We start from the raw sequence: 12,927 nt of genomic DNA, 5'->3' as shown, positions 1-12,927 counted from the left end.
ATCAAGAGCTTTAATTAGAAAAAAATAGTAACAAAAAAAGGACACAGCTTTAGGTAGAGCAGAGATTCACAAAGAAAAGGAAACACTAGGAAAGCATGATGCTAAAAAGAATAAAATCTTACAAGAAATAAGTTATTGACCAGAAAATTACAGCTTTACCCAGTATGACTCTTATACAAATAGAATGCCTAAATGGATTTATAACATCATATAAAGGAAATTAAAAATTAATAAATTAAGACTCTTCCTACAATAAAACTCCAGTATCAGGACATTTTATGGTAAGTTCTACCATTCAAAGTAAATAATTCCAATTTTATAGAACATATTCCAGGAGGAAAAAGGGGAAAAACTTTCCAGCTTTATCTACTGTGTGAGTTTAATGTTAGTATTGCATCTAGACAGGAATAATACAAGAAAGGAAAATGACAATCATTCCCACACATAAATATAGTGGCAAAAATATTAACCAAACAGAGCAGTCTTAATCTGATAATGAGTGATAACAATTTGGTTTGTCACAGGAATGAAGGGTATATTTTAACATTAGATCATCTATTCTATAACTCAGCACATTAAACATTCTAAAAGAAAAAATTATGTGGTTATATCAAAATTCACATAAAAACAGTTACTACAACCTATTTCATGATTTTATGGAAAAGCATTTTAGCACACTGGGAATAAAAGTGCATATTTACATTTTGATAGAATAGCAAAATTTTAGAGCAAATATTTAATGATGGAGTATCACCTTTATTTTTTTAGGGAGAGAGGAAGGGAGTGTGAGTGTTTTGGGGGCCTGCGTGGGGAGGGGTAGAGGGAATCTTAGGCAGGCTCCTGCCCACCATGGAGCCAGTGCGGGACTCAGTCTCACGACCCTGAGATCATGACCTGAACTGAAATCAAGAGTTGAACACTTAACCCACTGAGCCATCCAGGCATACCCTGATATCACTTTCTTTTTTTTTTTTTTTTTAAGAGTTTATTTACTTCACAGACAGAGATCACAAGTAGGCAGAGAGGCAGGCAGAGAGAGAGAGGGAAGCAGGCTCCTCACTGAGCAGAGAGCCCGATGCGGGGCTCGATCCCAGGATACCGGGATCATGACCTGAGCTGAAGGCAGAGGCTTTAACCCACTGAGCTACCCAGATGCCCCAATGATATCACTTTCTTAATTTAAGATTCTCCTCCAGATGCCAGACAGTTCAACAAAAGAAGAAAAGTTAATAAAATTATAAGAATTGGAAAGATAAAAAATTATAATTATCACAGATGATATAATTACCTATTTAGAAAATACAAAGTAGTCTACAAAACATAATTCACGAGAGTTTAAAGATATTGCTGGGTATAAAATCAATTAAGTATATATACACCAACAAAAATTTATATACATAATATTTGTATATAATAAGTAATAAATAGAGCAGTATTTGTGCAATGATTGATAGACTAATCAAATAAGAGACTGAATCAGAGCCACACACATATGGACAGTTGATCTGTCAACAGATTTGTCATTGCATGTCGTTAATGAATGGAGGAGTCAGTAAAAAGTGCTGACTTCAGATTAAAGATGAATGGGGAATTAACTTGCCTCATTATAAAATTAATCTTTTAAATGAACACTCTAATTTTAATGTGAAAAAAAGATGGTGTAATTCTGGCTTGATCAATAAGACTAATTTTTATTCTCCACTGTTTTTTTTTTTTAAGAATTCATCAGTGTATCTCTTTTGTCAAATTTCCCCCCAAATCAGATATTAAAAAGCAGCAAGCATATTTAAAACATGAATGTGTTATACCAAGTCATTCTTGATGTAAAGTAGTCATGTAGGGATGCTTGTAAAAACCTGACACTGTTTCATTTTTCCATCGTACTTTTCTACCATTTTCTCCTGTAAATTATATATACACTTTTTTTCCCTTCATAGCTCAATGTTAATAATTAAAGTTAACTTTCTCTTTTATCTGAACTATCAGAGTACATGCAATTAGTCAGTATATGTTCTAGGTAAAATGATACTGAGAACTATCAAAATCTCTGAGAAGACCTGTTGGCAATTTTTTTTTAGGGAGAGAGAATAAGAGCTGGGTTGGAGAGGCAGAGGGGGAAGGAGAGAGGGAATCTCAAGCAGGTTTCACGCTCAGCATGGAGCCCAGTGGAGGGTCCATTCTTACCACCCCGAGATCATGACCTCAGCCAAAACCAAGAGTTGGAGACGCAACTGACTGCACCACTCAGGCGCCCTGTTTATCTACATTTACTTTTAGGAGAGATTTTGAAGATAAAGTCTACCTTTCATAGCTTGCTTAATTTCATCTTTCTTATAATGTATTTATTTTCCTAATGCAGATCTTGCTAAGGATTGTGTGTTTACATAGTTTTTTTAGTAATAGAGCCCACGTGAGGATGCAGTTAACCCATGGCAAAATTAAGTCCCATTAAACACCTTATATAAACCTCTGGTTCCTGTTCTTACTGGAACAAGATCCACATTTTAAACCCTCTGCTGTGTTTCACATCTCAGGTCCTGTAAATCATGCTTCTGTAAAGTTCATGCCTGATCAAGTTTGTAAGAAATCCACTGCAGCAGAGAAAGCTTGGCTGGAGAGTGGCAGAAAAGCATCTTTTCACTATTTTGTTTTTAGATTATGGCTTTTCTCTGGCTTTTCTGGGACATTCTCATAAAACAATTTTCTGTGTTTAACATAACAACGTGTAATTATTCATATTTTTAAATCTTAACAGCTACTAGGTTATTCATAGGTGATTATTACATCATTTTTCAATGATTCTACAGTGAAATGGAGAAAATATTTGTGTGTGAAATTCTATAACACCAGTAAGAATTTTTTAGACTGCCTGGCTGTTGCAAAATTAGGGGTCCAAAATACCCATTTAGAGTTTTTACTTGTGAAATCTTTAAGCTTTCTCTGCCAGAGTATAAGTAAAGTCTTTATACATGTATCTTCCTTGTCATTTTAACATATATTGATTTATTTATACATAGATACTGTGTTCTTGTGTAAATAGCTTACATTGCTTTTGATTCATGTTCAATCAAGGATATATATTTTTGCCTCCTTTTTTATTGAACTATAATTAACTTATATTGTCTTAGGGTCAGATGTACAATATAATGATTCAGCAATTATATACATTACCCCATGCTCATCACAGTCGTGTACTCTTAATCCCCTTTATCTGTTTCACCCCTCCCCCACCAACCTCCCCTCTGGCAACCACCAGTTTATTTTCTATATTTAAGAATCTATATTTTTTGGTCTCTTTTTCCTTTGTTATTTCATTTGATCTGTTTCTCAAATTCCACACATGAGTGAAATCACATGATATTTATCTTTCTTTGAGTGACTTGTTTTACTCAGCATGATACCATCTAGCTCAATCCATATTGTTGTAAATTCACCTTTATGACTGAGTAATATTCCAGTGGGGGGGGGTGTATACCACATCTTCTCTATCTATTCATCTATTGATGGACATTTGGGTTGCTATTATATTTTAATTATGTAAATAATCTTCCAATAAACATAGGCATGCATATATCTTTTCAAATTAGTATTTTCTTTTTTTTTTTTTTTTTAAAGATTTTGTTTATTTGACAGAGATTACAAGAAGGCAGTGAGGCAGGCAGAGAGAGAGGGGGAAGCAGAATCAATGCTGAACAGAGAACCTGATGCGGGGCTCGATCCCAGGACTCTGGGATCATGACCAGAGGCTTTAACCCATTGAGCCAACCAGGCCCCCTCAAATTAGGATTTTCATTTCCTTAGGGTAAATACCCAGTAGTGGAATTACTGGGTAATATGGTAATTCTATTTTTAATTTCTTGAGGAGTCTCCTTAGTGTTTTCCAGTGTCTTTACCAGTTTGCATTCTTACCAGTAGTACATGAAGGTTCCTTTCCCTCTGGCTATCCTCCTTAAAAAAAATAAATAAATAAAGTTTATTTGTACTTCACTAAAATTTATAACTTTTGCCATAAAGACACTATTAAGATAATTAAAACACAAGTCAAAGATTAGTAAGACATATGTGTAAAACAGGGGTACCTGGGTGGCTCAGTGGGTTAAAGCCTCTGCTTTCAGCTCAGGTCATGATCTCAGGGTCCTGGGATCGAGCCCCGCATCAGGCTCTCTGCTCAGTGAGGGGCCTGCTTCCCTCTCTCTCTCTGCCTGCCTCTCTGCCTACTTGTGATCTCTCTCTGTCAAAAAAACAAAAAAAAAGACATATTTGTAAAACATATCTGGCAAAGAATGAATGTCCAAAATATGAAAAGGTCCCTTTTTAAAAAAATTTTTATTCAGTTTTATTTTTTGAAGAAGTTTTAGGGTTACCACAAAATTGAGGGTAAAATAATAGAGATTTATACCTCCTACCCCAGCCATGCATAGCCTCCCTCATTATCAAATCTATCACAGAGTGGCACATTGTAACAACTGATGAACTACACTGTCATGGCATTATCACCCAAAGTCCATAGTTTACACTAAGGTTCAGTATTGATGTTATACATTATATGGATTTGAACAATTATATAAGGCATCTATCATTACAGTATCATATACAATATTTTCACTGCCCGAACAATCTCTGTGCTCCATCTGCTTATTCTTCCCTATCTCTAGCCTCTCCTTTTACCCCCTACAACTTCTAATATTTTTATAGCCTCTCCTTTTACCCCCTACAACACTAATATTTTTCAGTGTCTCCAATTTTTCTTTTTCCAGAATGCCATTTGGTTGGAATCCTACAGTATGAAGCCTCTTCAAATTGGCTTTGTAGTAATACACATTTAAGATTCCTTCACACCTTTTTATGGTTTGATTGCTCATTTCTTTTGAGGGATTCATTATATTCCCTTGTATGGACATCCTTCAGTTTATCCCTTCACCTACTGAACGGCACCTTGGTTGCTTCAAGTTTTGGCAATTATAAATAAAGCTGCAATAGACAACCTAATATGGCTTTTTAGGCTTACTTATATATTGTTATTTTATTTTTTTATTTCTTGTGCAGCTTTCTGTGTGGACATAGTTTTTAGTTCCATTGGGCAAATACCAAGGTGCATGATCACTAGATAGTATGATAAGAATATGCTTAGTTTTGTAAGAAGCCACAAAAATCTCTTTCAAAGTGGCCATGTTCTTCTGCATTCCCACCAGCCATGCAAGAGTGTTCCTGTAGCTCCAGAGTCTCGCCAGCACTTGATGGTATCATCAGTGTTCTGGATTTTCACCATTCTAGTAGGTGTGTAGGGCCATCCCGTTGTTTTAATATGCATTTTCCTGATGATGTATGATGTGAAACGTCTTTTCATATATTATTTTACATCTGTATATCTTCTTAGTAAGATGTCTGTTATCTGTAGATCTTGGGCACGTTTTCAAATGGGTTTTTTTCTGTTGTTGAATTTAAAGAATTCTTTGTGTACTTTGGATAACGGTCCTTTGTCAGATATGTTTTTTGCAAATATTGTCTTTCAGTCTTGGGCTTATCTTGACACTGTTTTTCACAGAGCAGACATTTTAATTTTCATGGTCTAGTTTATCAACTATTTCTTTCATGAATCATGCCTTTGGCTATGTATCTAAAAAGCCATCACCAAATGCATGGTCATCTAAATTTTCTTCTGTGCTATATATTTTCTGAGAAGTTCTGTAATTTTGTGTTTTACATGTGATTTGTGATCCATTTTGAGTTAATTTTTTAAGGGTGTATTGTCTGTATCTAGATTATTTCTTTTGCATGTGGTTCCCTTTTCTTTTATTTAACTTTGGCACACATCTTATTTCAAATTAGTTCTGGGGATGGCTCTTTACTTTTTGAAATTCTCCAAAGATTTAAAATGAAATTAAAGTAACTAAAATACATGTGACATTGCCCCTTACTAAAATCATTTATTGTTCTCTTGACTTCTGGTAAAAGAGGGTGTGAGCTATCACTGAGCTGTATTTAACTGTGGGCAGGTGGGAAGTAGACTTTAATCTAGGAGAGAGTTTATGCAATTATTATTTGTGATTTTAAGACTTAGAGAAAGTGTTAAAAGACCCTGGGGTGGGATGACATCAGTAATATGCACACTGCATTAGGTTTGAGCTGCCAGACTTTTTAATGTGAGTCTACAGAATTGGTTTTCTTTTTAATTAGTCTCTTGGTAGAGAAAGATGAAATAAGATCAAAACCCCAAAATATATCAAAAGAAAACATACTTTTGCTGTAATGGAGTACAATGGTTTCAAAATATGGTGGGTGCAACTGCAAAGGGATATAGATATATTAACAGCTAATTTGTTAGCATGGTATGGGTATAATGAGCTCAAGATTGGAACCAAAGAGGAACTATAGGTGAACCATAGCTTGGACTGTTTGCCTTCCTTGAGAATTACTTCTACTCTTAAGGACCCCAGTTTCCTCATGGCAGGAAGTACAAATTTACAGGATTATTGTAAGGATAAGAAATAACATATATAGCTTTACAACAAAAATATATTACCCTCAGTAATAATCTCATATTGCTAGCAAATAGCAAGCTTCCTACCTTTCGCCTCTTACCTCCAAAATTACAGTTTGTAATGTGATTTTTATGGCTGACTTGTCTGAAATGAAAATTCTGAATATTTGCAAATATATTATTGGAATATCCACATGGTTTTAGGTGACTTCTCACGAGCCTGCAGAATGCTTCATAGTACATTCTGTTGTAGGTTTTCTCAGTTAACAATGTCCACTTGCAAAATTATTGTCATCTTGATAAAATATAAAAAAGTAAGATACTCTTTTCATCTGTCATTATTTGATTTGGCTGATGATTTTTTCTTTTTTTTAATTTTTAAAGATTTTATTTATTTATTTGAGAGGAAGGGAGAGAATGAGCAATGGGGAGGGACAGAGGGAGAGGGAGAGAGAGAAGCAGACTCCCTGCTGAGCAGGAAACCTGACATGGGGCCTGATCCCAGGACTCAGATATCATGACTTGAGCAGAAGGCAGATGCTCAGCTGACTGAGCCACCCAGACGTCCCTGTATTTTTTTTTTTTTTTTAGAAAAAAAAGTCACATGAAATATTTGGAATAAATATTTCCCCTAAATAAAATAATTTCTGCATTATAAGACTAGGCTGTAGGAAATATTTTTCATATTTTATTTTAAAAAATGCTTTCAAGATAAAGAGGATTGAGACTCAACTATAGTTCATTCTACTGGAAGTCTTCTGTCTACATTAGTGCATTTACCTGCCACAGAATGCAGTGGAGGTATGCCAAGAGCAATGAGTTAAGAGTAAATCTAAGAAATCCTACCAGTGTTGGGTACAATAAGCTAAATAACTGACTCTTCCAGGATGCTTTCTTAATTTTGCTTTGTGTCTCATTGTTGTAATTGAAATCTAGGAAGGCTCTTTCTAGAGACTACCATTGTGTGCTTCTCCTTCCTCCAACAGAACTTATAGGTTATTTAAATAGCATTGTCAGGTCCAGACTGATGAACGAAATGGCATGGCTCTGGGTTCATAAACTTGCATTCTAGTTATTGTGTTGATTAGAATCTTTAAAATGTTCCATGCTCCTGGATTGGAAGAATAAATATTGTGAAAATGTCTATGCTACCTAAAGCAATCTACACATTTAATGCAATTCCCATCAAAGTACCATCCATCTTTTTCAAAGAAATGGAACAAATAATTCTAAAATTTATATGGAACCAGAAAAGACCTCGAATAGCCAAAGGGATATTGAAAAAGAAAGCCAACGTTGGTGGCATCACAATTCCGGACTTCAAGCTCTATTACAAAGCTGTCATCATCAAGACAGCATGGTACTGGCACAAAAACAGACACATAGATCAATGGAACAGAATAGAGAGCCCAGAAATAGACCCTCAATTCTACAGTCAACTAATCTTCGACAAAGCAGGAAAGAATGTCCAATGGAAAAAAGACAGACTCTTCAATAAATGGTGCTGGGAAAATTGGACAGCCACATGCAGAAAACTGAAATTGGACCATTTCCTTACACCACACACAAAAATAGACTCAAAATGGATAAAGGACCTCAATGTGCAAAAGAAATCCATCAAAATCCTTGAGGAGAACACAGGCAGCAACCTCTTCGACCTCAGCCGCAGCAATATCTTCCTAGGAACAACGCCAAAGGCAAGGGAAGCAAGGGCAAAAATGAACTATTGGGATTTCATCAAGATCAAAAGCTTTTGCACAGCAAAGGAAACAGTTAACAAAATCAAAAGACAACTGACAGAATGGGAGAAGATATTTGCAAACGACATATCAGATAAAGGACTAGTGTCCAGAATCTATAAAGAACTTAGCAAACTCAACACCCAAAGAACAAATAATCCAATCAGGAAATGGGCAGAGGACATGAACAGACATTTCTGCAAAGAAGACATCCAGATGGCCAACAGACACATGAAAAAGTGCTCCATATCACTCGGCATCAGGGAAATACAAATCAAAACCACAATGAGATATCACCTCACACCAGTCAGAATGGCTAAAATTAACAAGTCAGGAAATGACAGATGCTGGCGAGGATGCGGAGAAAGGGGAACTCTCCTACACTGTTGGTGGGAATGCAAGCTGGTGCAGCCACTCTGGAAAACAGCATGGAGGTTCCTCAAAATGTTGAAAATAGAACTGCCCTATGACCCAGCAATTGCACTATTGGGTATTTACCCTAAAGATACAAACGTAGTGATCCGAAGGGGCACGTGCACCCGAATGTTTATAGCAGCAATGTCCACAATAGCCAAACTATGGAAAGAACCTAGATGCCCATCAACAGATGAATGGATCAAGAAGATGTGGTATATATACACAATGGAATACTATGCAGCCATCAAAAGAAATGAAATCTTGCCATTTGCAACAACATGGATGGAACTAGAGCGTATCATGCTTAGCGAAATAAGTCAAGCAGAGAAAGACAACTATCATATGATCTCCCTGATATGAGGAAGTGGTGATGCAACATGGGGGCTTAAGTGGGTAGGAGAAGAATCAATGAAACAAGATGGGATTGGGAGGGAGACAAACCATAAGTGACTCTTAATCTCACAAAACAAACTGAGGGTTGCTGGGGGGAGGGGGTTTGGGAGAAGGGGGTGGGATTATGGACATTGGGGAGGGTATGTGCTTTGGTGAGTGCTGTGAAGTGTGTAAACCTGGTGATTCACAGACCTGTACCCCTGGGGATAAAAACATATGTTTATTTAAAAAATAAAATAAAAAAAAATAAAGAAAAAAAAAAGAATCTTTGATGTTCTTTCAATAGCATTAAGGAGCAATAACATTGAGTGAGATGAAAATGTTTAGAAATGACCCCATAGTTCTATCTTTGGGAATAATCGCAATATTACATTTTCCACAAGCAACTCAGATAATTCTTATGTTCACATTTACTTTCAGGAACCATTGCCTGCTTGTCTAGATTTCATATCATACTCTACCCTACACCTAATATTTCATGATAGAACTCTTGGCTCTTGTAATGTTCAAACCTATTTCCTGCTTCTTTTATTGAAACATTCTTGCCTTGAATCTGCCTCTTTGACTTCTTAAACTTCAGATTTCAGCTTGCATATTACTCCTTCAAATAACCTCTGATTGCCTCATTTATTTCAGGCCTTTCTTACAGCACTCAGGGATTTCATCCCTCATATGAGTTTAAGCCCAATTTATACCTATATTTGTATTTTGTCAATAGACTATTTGGTGCCTCTTATGTAAGAGATACTAAATAGTTTTTGTTAAACACTTGAATAGTTGTTTGGGTGTTTACATATTTTTATCAATGTTTATTTTGTTAATACTTTATTTATTTGACACAGAGAAAGAGAGAGAGAGCACAGGCAGAGGGAGAGGGAGAAGCAGTCTCCCCACTGAGCAGGAAGCCCAATGCAGGACTTGATCCCAGGACCCTGAGATCATGACCTGACCCAAAGGCAGACTTAATCGATCAAGCCACCCAGGTACCCCTATTCTCAATGTTTAATATGAATAACATTGGAATCATTAAATAAAAAAATATATATTTTACCAATTACTCCTTAGAGAATATATTTTCACATTAAAAATTCTAGAAAACATTTTTTCAATAACTCCCATATTCCCTGAAATTTATTTAACAATAATACCCACTATTAGTGAAAATTCATGGTATGAATGAAAATAGAATAGAATAAATAGAATAAAATAGAATGAAAATATTTTAGGATTTTTTTTTCTTGATTACTAAAAGCAAATAAATGGAATTCTATTTCAATTTGATAGTGATTATTAGAATTGCTTACAATAAATTCTGAAAGCTTAAAATAGTACCTGATTTTTCCTTTCTTTTTATCTTGCATTCAGTTGAATGTCTTTTAAGATTTATTTATTTTGGAGAGAGAGAGAGAGAGCACAAGCCAGGGGGAAGTTCAGAGGGAGAGAGCATATGGAGCAGACTCCCCACTGAGGGCAAAGCCCCAGGTGGGCTAGACCTCACAGCCCTGAATCATGACTTGAGCCAGAATCAAGGAAATCAGGAGTCTGAGGCTTAACTGAGTGAGCCACCCAGGCTCCCCTCAGTTGAATGGGTTTTTTAATGTTAATGGATTTTCATATGATTCTTAGAAAAGAATAACATATAAGAAAAAATTATATAAAATGAAAACAGAACTAAAACTGTTTATAGTATTTATGATGTTCCAATTTCTACATAACCTTTACTTTTTTGCTGTGTGTTGTATACATAAATTTATGAAATAATTGCTCTGTCAATAACTTGCAAATAGTAAATAATCAGATATCATTATTTAAGATTTATAGTTACCACTGATAAAATCATTCTTTCCTTTAATTATTATTTTTAAATATTTGGAGTTTATTCATTCAAACCATCTGTTACTTATATAAAATCTGAGTTCTACCTGTAATCTGTTATCAGGTACGAAATTGACTTAGGAATTTTATTTTAAATGCCTACAGTTTCACAAAGCCTTGACATGACATATTTGTCCTTGGCCAGAAATACATATGTTTTCCTAAAATTAATTTTTCATCACCAAGTTAATGACTTTTTGTGATAGCTTTATTATTTTCATTCTGATAAGTGATGTGATGATATCAAAAAGTTTAAGCATTATTCTTAATAATTAAAAAAATGACATGCTGGTAATTGGATTTTGAAATACTGTTTTCACCTCATATTACCAAATAGATCCCCTACATGTTAAACCACATCATCTAAAATTGATCCCTGGGGTGCCTGGCTAGTTCAGTGGGTTGAGTGTCCAACTTGATTTCAGCTCAGGTCATGATCTCTCCGGGTCCTGGGATCAAGCTGGCGTCAGACTCATCACTCAACAGAGATCCAATCTCTCTCCCTCTGCCCCTCCTCCCAACTTGAATGTACAGGCTCACGCTCTGTCTCTCAAATAAATCTTTTAAAATAAAATAAAATAAAATCTGATCCCTTAGTTTATTGTATATAATTGATAAACAAGGTCTAGTCCCAAGAATGTAATTTTTGCTTCCTGCCTTTTAGAAGCCAGAGCTTCTCTTAGATTTGGGAACAGAACATTTTCTACAATAATGGTTCAATTTTATATACATGAAAAAGCAGACTTTGGAGATTTTTTTAACCGAATTCATTTCCAAAGATATTTTGAAGTCTAACATTTTTCTTTTTTTAAAAAGGATGACATTTTTAAGTTGATTTTTATTAAGTTGATTTGTCTTTTAGAATTTAAAATGTCATGAAAAATATTTTATAATAGTCTAATACTAATCCATACTCTTCAGTCAAACCATTTGGAACTAACAATGTAAAAATAAATCATTTCCAATTTTTATTTTAACAATGTAAAAATGTCTCCTATTTTAATCATGTTACATGGTTCAGAAGGCATTTCAAATAATTGATTTCTTTCAGTCCTTATAATTCCACAGATTTGATGAATCTAGTGTCCTTGTCTTAATTTTATTTAAAAACAGGAACAGAAAGAAGAAACATATATCAGATTCAGCCAATAAGAAAGTGACAGAATCAGGACTATGTTCCAGTTGTTTTTCTACTGTGAAGAATGGCTTCACCATTAGATTTATGCCATGAAATTACTTTGACATTTGGATATACGTATGCCCAAATTTATGGAAGAAATAACTGTATAATTATTTTCCCAAATTATATTACCATAATTTCTTCTCTAAGTAGAATATTGCTATGTAAAATGTTTTCCTCTCTATTTCATTAATTTTTACTTTCCACAAACCCTGTCACATTGGGGAATGAATTGACCATATTGGGGTTTGAAGTTAACAGATTAATCTTACCCACAGAATCAGTGGTAAATCAGGATTAGAATTCAGCGCTCAGAATTAGATTTTAGAGCTGAAAGAATTACTAATCATTTCTACTTAAAACATTCAAAACAAGAAAAAAAATCATAACAGGCAAACACAATTCAACCACATTTTAAGAATGAACAACTTTTTAACATAATAAAACTACATAAAATTAACACATTTGCTATTGCGTCTTAAAGTCTAAATTTAAAAAATGTTAAAATAAGAAAAACTTACCAAGGGAGACATTAAAATTACCCTAAATCCATTAAATCAAAACTTCTAGAGGTAGGTTCTGGTCACTGGCAACTGTAAACATTTCTCCAGGAGAATCTCATGTGCAGTCTTGGTTGGGCACCATGGGGTGAAAGCAGAGGTGAGCAAACTTTTTCTGTAAGGGGCCAGATAGTAAATAATCGAGGCTTTGCTGGTCATAATAGTCTCTATCCCAACAGCTCAACTCTGCCTTTGTTGGTGTGAGAACAATCGTAAGCAACCAATGAATGTGGTTGCACTACAATACAGCTGTGTTTATAACTGAAATTTGAATTTTATATA

General features: G+C 34.9%; 1 protein-coding gene across 1 annotated transcript in view; it reads left to right on the top strand.

Annotated features, from left to right (window-relative positions):
* The window catches only part of CCDC102B (coiled-coil domain containing 102B), a 138,512-nt gene that overhangs the window by 112,104 nt on the left and 13,481 nt on the right, over positions 1-12,927 (top strand).

The sequence above is a fragment of the Mustela erminea genome, chromosome 13 (assembly GCF_009829155.1).
Source record: "Mustela erminea isolate mMusErm1 chromosome 13, mMusErm1.Pri, whole genome shotgun sequence".
Lineage (NCBI taxonomy): Eukaryota > Metazoa > Chordata > Mammalia > Carnivora > Mustelidae > Mustela > Mustela erminea.
Note: the sequence above shows the minus strand (reverse complement) of the source record. Positions and strands in the feature narration are given on the sequence as shown.